Genomic DNA, 10,768 nt, shown 5'->3' with positions numbered 1-10,768 from the left:
ACACGAACACGAAAACATATAAAAACACTGACCCAGGCTTAGGAAGCAGTATAGCGTACAGCATCCAAGCTTCATTATCGACCTGTTGTTCATATTACCTACCATTTTACTTTTCTATTTATGTGTGAATTTAAGTATAGTGAGTCGTTTATTTATGTGTTTTTATTTCATTCTACTTGTTTTTTATGTTTGTACCATGCGTTGTTACAATGTTGGGTGATGAAAGTTGAAATTATCTCCTTCCACAGTAACTCACAGGTAGTTAATACAGAGAGTTTGCCTCATCTGGAGAAATTTCTATAAGCACTTTTGGTGCATTCATTTTTTGTATAGTCGTTTCGATGTGTAAGTGCATTAGCAGTACGATGCTAAGTTAGGGAAGTGCTGTTGTTCTCGAAAATGGGCAGTATGTACACAGCTTAAGTTTTGAAAGAGGATACAAAAGCAAATAACGAACGTGGTCATAAACTACTAAAACCCGTCAAGTGGTGTCATGAGCTACAATATTTTTTAACGGAAAAATGAACGTAACAGTGTATAGTCATCCAATGGCAGTGAGTTATTCAGTGACAGTGATTTATACGCGCAGAGGCAAGTGAGAACAAGTTTTATACCGCGAGCCTTCAATTTCGAAATATATGAAACTTAGTGGATCGAGGAAGCCTGCTACGGTACGGGGGGCAATTTAAAGGAACTTAATAATTTTTCTTATTGATAAATGTATAGATAATTATTCGACTCTCATAACAAAGATTAATTTGAAAAGTATTTAACACTGACGGACAAAAGAAGATTTACGCTCTTCGTCTATTAGTTTTAATAATAGTTACCTTTCGTTGTTCTCATGTCCTGGTGAGAAGACGTACAAGCGAAGTGCTCTGTAATTTCTAGTGAAATTGTGTTAAATAATAAAAGCAACTTCTGAAACAATACGACTTTCTCATTTACGATACCATGGATCCCAGCTCCTATAACTCTGGAAGGTTATTATTACTTTAATTTTGTATGGAGAATTTAGATGGAGGCCACAAACTTCACGACGGTGCTGCTCAACAATAGAGGTAGTAAATGTGTTCATCTCTTTATCTTCGTGGCCGCCAATGTCAATTTCAATATTTAGGTCACATTTGCCGCGACATTCACAACCTGCAATCTTTTGTTTCATTTAATTACGTGGTCCGATTAGTTTCTTTCTCAGATGAATAAATGCATTTTAACCACAATTCTTTTTACCCAGGCTACGAGGAATGATAGTACTTGGAATGTACGTGCCTCTATCCCGATCGTACTTTCGCATACAACTGAATGTCTACCGACGTAACTATACTTATGACCCATTTCCCTCACAGTATTAATTCTTATTTTGAACCACTCACTTGCGGATGTACGTGCTCTCTTATTTTGTGTAGGCATTCGGGTGTATTCCTTAATAACATTACTTTTAATAATCAGTGGCTTAGTTTCCACCACTGACTTTTGTCTGTGTCGCAACGGTGCTTCACGCGAAATATTTATTACGCCACAATCATACTAACGCTCATTCCAAAACTACGACACCAGCTGACTAATTTTCTAACAGTTTAACAGGGCGGTTACAAGTAAGCTAATTAAAACGCTATCTGTCATTAGGAGAAAGGTTCGCACAACGGAATTGTCGAAAGAAAAAGCCCTTCATACATAAGTATGGCAGATGGCATTGTTTAATCGATAATAATAATCAATGTCAATGTCGTGTGGCTAGGGCATCCCGTCGGGTAGACCGTCAGCCTGGTGCAGGTCTTTCGATTTGACGCCACTTCGGCGACCTGCGCGTCGATGGGGATGAAATGATGATGATTAGAACAACACAACACCCAGTCCCTGAGCGGAGAAAATCTCCGATTCAGCCGGGAATCGAACCCGGGCCCTTAGCATTGACAGTCTGTCACGCTGACCACTCAGCTACCGGGGCGGACAATCGATAATGAGAGACAGGCAGAGGTTACTAGCTACCGCAATAAAAGCAGAAGGAATTCAATTACTGCACATTTATTTCACAAGAATCTACACGTATGGAGAAAAACGGAACATACCAAACATCTGGATTCAAAAGTAAACAAATGCACATGAAGCAATAAACTGTCTTAGCTACACGTAATACAAAGTGCTGGGAAATATAGTGTAAAAGAGATGTTACCTTCATCGATCAAGATTGAATCAATGACGTGGCAGAAATAATTGCTTTATCAGTGACAAAAGCGAATGAACTGAAATAACAAAATTAAGAATCATGAAAACAGCTTTAATCGCAGTCTAACGTTGCCATGCCCTTCCTAAAACTTAAACAATGCCTAATCAGCTACATCCAGTCAATTAAATTCGAACACCAAAGCGAGAACACTTACTAGTCTTCCACACGGCAAAGTCGGAACCCAATTGCCACGAAGAAGCTTGCGTCTCCTAACTCTCGCGTCCCACCGAAAAGTCTGCCAAATTCAGCGTCAGCCAATTTTTGTGGCTGTTTGTTGAACTATTAGAGAAAAGGAGATTTTCCGCACAAATTGCCCCCTGTTTTGCTACGTAACCGAGAAAAATCCATTCCATAATATTGGCGGCCAGCCAGTGCTCTATGTTCATTATTGGGCTATAAGAGAAGAAGAGATGCTTGTGCCTTCCCCTTCCATTCTGAGCATTTTTGAAACATCTTGACCAGACTTACGTCCCATGAAAAAGCGCTAGGTGCGGGGGAAACGGCCACTGCTAGCGCCACCGAGGTGCACGTAGGCGTTACCATTGTCAATTAGAAAGCTGTTTTTTCTGTGCATTCCAGCCTTTCAGCCCCTGATTCGTATGAAAGAAGTGCGTGAAGGACTTAGTGCACCACAGTGCCGCCTGTATATATTACGTTAAGGGGGCCTCCATTATTTGAGGAGCAAACAAGATGCTCTCCCAGTAGGCACCCGACTGAAGTGAGAACCTTACCATGTGAACATTACACAAGATGGGAAAAACTATTATTTTAGTAAACTCTGATTTGATTATTCCTTTCCATTTTAAGAGGAGCATCTAATTACAGGATGTCCCAAAAAAAAACATCAACAAAACTTAGTACATTGTGCGGGGAAGCAAACTGGTCGGTTCTCAAGAAGGAATCCAAATCCGGAAACCCACGGCTTGCCGGTGGGGAGCATCGAAATCGCTGAGATGGATGTACGTTCTTCATTACGTCAATAAACCCAGCATGAACATCACATAGCGCTGTCTACTTTGCAAACAGGCTTCGAACTGAGTACTTCCTACGTCAATGCAGAATCTATATCGGCTGAGCTGAGTTCACGCAAATCAACCAATACGTAGAGTTGTCTTTGAAGTTAATACCGATCCTAAGTTGGTAATTTTGAATAACCGGCGCACGCGAGTTTTGGTCCAATCGAACATGCATATTGTGCAAGTTTAACCCTTCGGCTGCTACAGACGACCTCTTTATATTCTGTGCTGAGGCTGCTTTTGTTACGGCTGTACTCCTCGCCAAATGCTGGTGCATATATTGAGAGACGACGTTCCGGCCAATACGAAATATCTATCATCCGATTTTTCGAAAACTGTTAGGTGAAAAAATTATATTTTTTCATATCTTATAGTCTGATATTTTTACTCAGTAAGGAAATGTATTTCTTTTCGTTATCCCCCATCAAATTAAGTAAAACATCGCACGAAATTTTAAAGAGTTCGCAGAGTTAAAAATGCATTGCATAAACTTCGCTTATGGTTGATTTTGGCTCATACATTGCAGTGAATGGAATGTCGATAAGATACCGAAATTTTATTTAAACTTGGGAGCAGAAGGATGTTTCGTTCTGTACTCGAGTTACTGTATTTTACATGCGAAGGACAATCGCGCATGACGCTCGCATTCACGTCCTCGTACATCTCTAATCGTGTGGTCATAACAATCGTTATATCTCATAAACGATTCAAGATATCGAAACGCGGTTTTCTGCAAATTATAGCACGCGATGAGGCCCTTATGTTGTATGATTAATGTTCGAAACTGTTTTATTCGCCGAGATATGGAAGTAACTCGTCCGCCGCAGTGAGAGGTCAGTCATTCAAGACACATTCAGGTGCTGCATGCCGAGTGCTGTTGGCTCGGCTCTCTTGGGGCATTTCAGCACGTCCTGTACTGTAGTTTTCGGGCAAGGGTGAACACTCGCATAAAGTTTCGGTACCTACCAGAGGACAAACAGTAGACTGGGGATAGTGTTTACAAGTACCAAACACTAAGTGCTACTACTTTACTGGACAATGGACACACCTCCGGTACAAAATACCTAAGTGCAACTTTCCAGCTTCTCTGAGGCGTCGCTCGTTGGCCATGAACATGGAATGGTGTGGGATACGTCTGCTTGGAAAACGTTCCACATAAGTCTGGCAGCTGCTTTCCCACTGCAATCCACTTTGCCATATGCAAGCACGATTTCAGTCATTAGCGCAGCTGTGTACTGGTACATGTCGCATTTCTGTCAATAACGTTACTGCACTGGCAGACCTCACAAGGTCCTTAGCAGAATGCCCACAAGGACTGTGTGGAGGAATGAAGCGCATGAGCACCAATGTTATTATGCTCAGATCGTGCAACCGCAGTACACAAATTGCTAAAGGGTTGCATGCCTTTCGTACTCATCCAAAACGAATCGCAACAAACTGTCGCAATCCTTCGTTCTCGGACTTCGACGCTCACCATCAACCAAGCCGTGCATTTCCGGATATGAATTCCTTATTCAAAATCGGTCAGTTTGTCTTCCAACACAATAAGCTGTTTTTGGGACACCCTGCACTGTGCCGGAACTGCAGCATATAACTTCACACAACTAGCAGACACAACCCAGCCCCAATAAGAGAAGAAATTAAGAATTTTTAAAAATAGTCTTAAGAATTATGATTTATACTGTAAAAGAACGCAGCACAACGTTCTCACTAGACAGAAGTTCAGTTTCTGGGGAATAGCAATTGAGCACACAAACGGCAGCTGTTTACATAGACTGTTATCGATATAGTTTTTAAACACCTTTCCGTTTGTGTTATTAATATGTCAAGGTCAACAGCAGTGACTTTTAATATGTAGTACCTCCTACACTGACGTCAACACAATAACGGGAAATGCAATTGCGTATCGTACACTATCCAGAAATGCCAAAGATTAAATACCATAAATTGGTAGGAAGTAATCGGAAATTATTTTGTCTAAACATCTATGTAAGAGTTAGTACTCTAGAACTGTTTCTAGAAGAGAAATAATTTAATTATCTTACTTGTAACCTTTTAGAGTAACCAAGAATCACTACTAGCAATACACGCATCAGACCGCTCTTCAACGTAAGTCATAGATCTTAAATGCACTCACTTTCCTATTGAATTTTTAGTAAAATCACAGTAAAGACTGATATATTTTGCTACTTTCTTATTTAACGCTTACTACCTTCACCAAAAATCGAAAATGGTTCAGATACATGAAATCTGACAGATACAGTCTACCATCTATTTTGTTGCTGTGGCAACGCCTTTGGATGATATAAACAATGGCTCTGTCTTTATGCTACGAAACTAGGTTCATAGAATTTCGACTTCAGAACAAAAATAAAGTAATCCTTCGTATTTTCTCTACTTTTAAATAGCTAACTCACTCTAACTTCATTTTAAACACAAACTATAGCCGTAATTATGTTGTTATGGTTTAATCAGTTAAATGAGCTTGGCGTGAAAATTCTTTAACTTGTAAATACTTTGGATTACCAATCTTGTGTTCATTTGTCACCCAAGAATCTCTGACTTTGACAGTTCTCTTGCACTTCTTAATATTCCACAGTTTAAGGATCTGACTTGTTTCTGTCATAAGGAGTGATTTATCTCAAATAGCAATTGTATAGCAAACTTCGGGATAAATGAGAACGAGGGGACTAGATTTTGATTTTTAAACAAAATAGCAGTTGTTTCCTTCTATTCACTGCCTACGTACAGAAACAAACGCACACGAGTAATCGAGTGATAAACAAAACTAAAAAAGATTACGTCGCCAAAACGTGCGAAATCATTCTGTCCCAGTACTTCCCTGGAAATATAAATGTTAGTGAATGGAGCTAGCTACTATGATCATTGCAATTTCTTCTGCTTCCCTTTTGCTTACATTCAAATAACTGCCCGAAATTAATGTGAAACGACGATTCATCACAGCGGGGGGGAAGGGGGGGACATCTCATTCCAAGTACGATAGTGAGACATATACCAACATCTTACTATGTTCATTTAATTAATTTCTCTCTTTATTATCCGTTGTCGGACTGATTAACCATATTTGCTGGCTTGGGAAAGGAGTGAGGGCACAGGTCGATATCGTTATCTACTGATCATGAACGCTAAAGAATACAACGACACACTTCCTTTCAAGAAGCTATAATACCTCTACAAACAGGTAGCGAGTAGCAAAGCAAATTCAAGGAAGGCAGAAAGGCAGAAAGATGTATGAGAGGAATTTGACGGATTCCCCTAAGCAGTTAGTCTTACGTGAGGAGCCATCGCAGCTATGTTTAAGACGGGAGGTGTATTAAGATGCCGAAAAAGCAACAGCACCGACTCGCAGACATGAAGGAGTAGCTGTTCTGGCGGTACGAACTTGCTTATTAATAACAGTGATGCTGTAACTCTTGGTTGGTAATATTTACTGACAAAATGCAACCTAACGCTAGATTGCGTACTTAACGCCTATCCTGTGTGGCCGTTTTTTAGTACTACTTTAAAAGAGAGAGAGATTATTAATTGATCACCGATGCGTCGGTTGTCGATTGCGTTCAGGAGACGTACGGATTGATTACGCGAATAATTGACCTTTTGACCCGGATTGCCTTCACGCAATCAGAATCTTCGATGAAAATACCTAAAGGACCTATTTGAATATAAAAATAGATATGAAAGCAAATTAGTGGAATTTCGTAAGAGAAAGATTAACAGATCGGAAGTTGAACACATTAGTGGTTTCCCAAATACAATCGAGACACCGCGATAAAGAACGAACCTGTAACAAAGCTCATATACAATTTTAACATCATTTTTGGTTAGTGAAAGAAAAGAATAAGAAGAAAATTACTGCATCGTAAAATATTAATATATTTTGAACAAATTGGCATTAAACTTCTAAACATTGACAAATACACAATAAATGCATGACTTACATCTGATATTTATTTTGTGGATGGCGCAGTCCAATAATCACTGCTTTGTCAGTGCGTTCCTTCTTAAAATTAAATGTCCTTGCGTGTGCGTAAGTACATTGTATCCACACCCGAGTTACCGAAAAGTTTGTTCGTCGTTTCAGATAGATTTTACACAAAATAAAAATACAACTTGTAGCAATGCTATGCAGTACGTCTTAACATGTCGGCGACCAAAAGTACAAGGGATAATGAAGTCTCTAGAATATTTCTTAACAAAAGATAGATTGTTCTTTCTTCTGTTTCGCAGATTCTTGCTATCAAGCGCTGCGGCAATGATTTTAAACATCTGCGCCCAGCGGGTCATAGTGTTTATTTAGAGTATTTAAACGCTGGACGCGCGTCTTGGTATAGGCGCACATAAAAAAAAATATTTCGACTCTTTACTCTCGCGCTGTGATTCTTAGCATTTTTACGAACTACAGCTCGGTGGCTGTCCTTTTCTTATCTGACAAATATCTCATATGCAAAGTATCTGAAATCCAATAATATAACACTGTGCAGTAGTAAGCTTTTTAGTAGGAATCTGTAATCCATTTCAATGAGTAGCTGAATTAGATATTGGAGTCCAGAAGTATTGGGTGTCTGTGCCTGCGTGTCAGACGGTAGTTAGAAAAATGCCAGCCTGCACTTTATTAGTGAGTTCATGCAGGAGTTTCTGTAAAGTAGTCACTACGAACCATAATACAGCGGTCGTCTCTGGTTGGTAGAAGCCAAAATTGTGAAGATAAGTGGAACAGTTAGTGGGAACATTAAATGGGTCAGTGAGCTGTAAGAGTAGGGGAAACATCTGTGAAATAAACTTGCAAATAGCTCAAACATGAAACCTGTTTAGATATTTCGTAGTCTGAAAAATAGCCCTCTCCGTTCTCATCAACTTTCCTACCTGAGGAAGGATTTTGCGGTTTCTACTCCCTCATTACGGAGGACCCAACTGACGAGTAATTGTTGCCTAAGTCCTATACAACAGGGTGGTGTGGAGTGAGTTCTCGGTTAAATGAGTGCAGGATGATACTTTCAAATATTTATTAATTAAATGCTTACAGCAGATAAAAAAGGTAAAACGGTGAAGTAACACTTTCTTGCAAGCAGTCAATTAATAAACTGTATCAGACAACCATACATGTAAAGAATATTTCTTTTCATTATGTGAGCAGCTGGCCTGCCGACAAGGTGCTGAAATGTTTTTTTTTTTAATAATTAATAAAATATTATCCAAACGTCTAATTAGTGCTAAAAGACATAAAGAATAAATTTTCTATGTGTAAATAAATCTGTAAATAAAGTAGAAAACGTTATAATATAATATAAAATATGAATTTTTATAATATTCATATAAAGAGTGTTCCAGAGAAATGTTTATATATCGAAAGTTGTTAAAAGACGCTCTGTAAAGCAAGTTGAAGGTAATCGCCGTAATTTGTTTTGACTGTATAAAAGTAGGGGCTGTGCTCCCACTCTCCTTATCTCTCTCTCTCTCTCGTATGTTTTTGATTACAGTTTCATAAATTGTAAGTGTCGCTTTCGTAATTTGGTTACTATATAACTGCTTCAATAATTACGTTAATTTAATGATAGCAGCCATATTTGAATCTAGAAACCAACTTTCCTCTTCCAATAATGCCACATCTCGATTTATTATGCTGCATTTCAGAACTGGCTGCAGCGAAGGAGAGTAGCCGACGAATTGTTTGGTGGCCCCAGCCGAACGTTACTATCGTTAAATAGGCATTTACTTTATCAAACTCTTATTTCCGCGCCCCTGAGATCTCTTCTACCAATCTTTTATATCAGTATCCGAACAATGTAATTACGCAAACTGCGTAATTTTGGCCTCTAAATAATTCCGTCAGTCACCGTTATCATCGGTCTGATGGGAATCTGGTGCTGCATGGTGGAATGCAAATTAATTATTAAGGGAACATTGTATGTCCTATGCCCGAATGTTAAATCACCGAATTTTGTGACCCATTATCTTGGAAACTTTTTAAAACACCAAACTACAATTTTCCATAATTATTGAATGTACCTTTCTAGATACACTGAACTAGCATTATTACTAAAATTGTATTGGGGGGCATGTTTTTTTTTTTCAAACTCTCAATTTTTTGACAGTATTTTGTAAGTAAATGAACATAAAAACAAAACAACCAATGATATTTTAATTATTCTAGTTCCACATCAGTTCAATCTCACACTTGTCATTCTGTGAAAATTTCAATAGTACTTTTCTAGAAAACGGGTCATTTATTGCAAAAAATGTAGTTGAGAGATATTGAGGTTTAAAACTTTTTTATTACAAATTCTTATACAGACTTAAATTTCTGCGTCTTTGATGCACTAGAATTGCCCTGGTCCATAGACTGTGTCTTCTTCAGTGTCACAACAGTCCAGTGCTTGCCTCCTTTTCTTTCTTGCTTCTTTTGTCATTTGCTGAGCAGCTAATTCTGCTTCATGTACATCTACGCTCACCCCGTTCCCGCAGTCCTTTAGCTGTGTTCTGTCCACATCTTACCCCTAACTTCTCCACAACCGTAAGTCTTTCATAGTTCCCACCATTAAAAGTTATTACAGCATCAAACACTGCTACCTTCAGAGTCATAAGGCCAACAAATACATTTTTAGGCACACGGCACCACACAACATTATTGGAGGAGTCATTCACATTCTGGGTCTTCCTATGTAAACACTTCTTTAGTAGCTCAGGATTTGCCAAATCTCTGTAAATAAGTTTGATTGCCTCCATTACTGCCAAAGGAAGAGAATGTTTACGTGTAAATTCATGCAGGGTGCCAGAAAATTCGGCTTGTCTATATTTACACCACGTGTTTCTTAGAGGTGGACACAAAGCATGACACGGCTTTTCATCGGTTGATATTCGATGAACGAAAATGCTCCACACAGCTCTTTCCATCTTCTCTAAATTGTCACTGTTATCTGTAATGGCCTTCCTATAACATTCCTGTAATTCATCAATTACTTCGTCCATTAATCTTCCAGCACATTTTGTTGTCGTGCCATCAGACAGATTTGTGTTAACCAGCTTCGTTTTTTGGTTACGCAGACGTGTTCCCATCCTTTTTTTGACATATCCTACACACTCAAGTTTTTGTATAGGAACATCATATGGCTTATATCCCAAGATATGACTGCTCAAATGTGGCATTATATGTGTAGCCGCGAAATTTGACAGTCACACGTCAACATTCAAAATATTATTTGAAGGTCTCACAATTGTCTTATTTTAAAGTATTATACACCAAAATGTTCAGGTAAGTCTAGTATGGCGTAGAAAACAGAAAATGTCAAATTTCAACGAATTTCACGTACAATGACACCTTAAGCAAGTGAAAACTTTTTTCGCACCATTTTATCGTTTCAGAAACTTTACCACCAGCAAGCGTGATTTAAAAATTTTATGCTAGTTTTTAAATATCAGCAATATAATACTGGAGCAGACAACGTCTTGCACGAACAAAAAATTGTATGATGTTAATTTAGTTTCTGGTCTATTTATGCTAATT

The sequence above is a fragment of the Schistocerca piceifrons genome, chromosome 2, assembly GCF_021461385.2.
Source record: "Schistocerca piceifrons isolate TAMUIC-IGC-003096 chromosome 2, iqSchPice1.1, whole genome shotgun sequence".
NCBI lineage: Eukaryota > Metazoa > Arthropoda > Insecta > Orthoptera > Acrididae > Schistocerca > Schistocerca piceifrons.
This window is presented reverse-complemented; position numbering follows the sequence as displayed.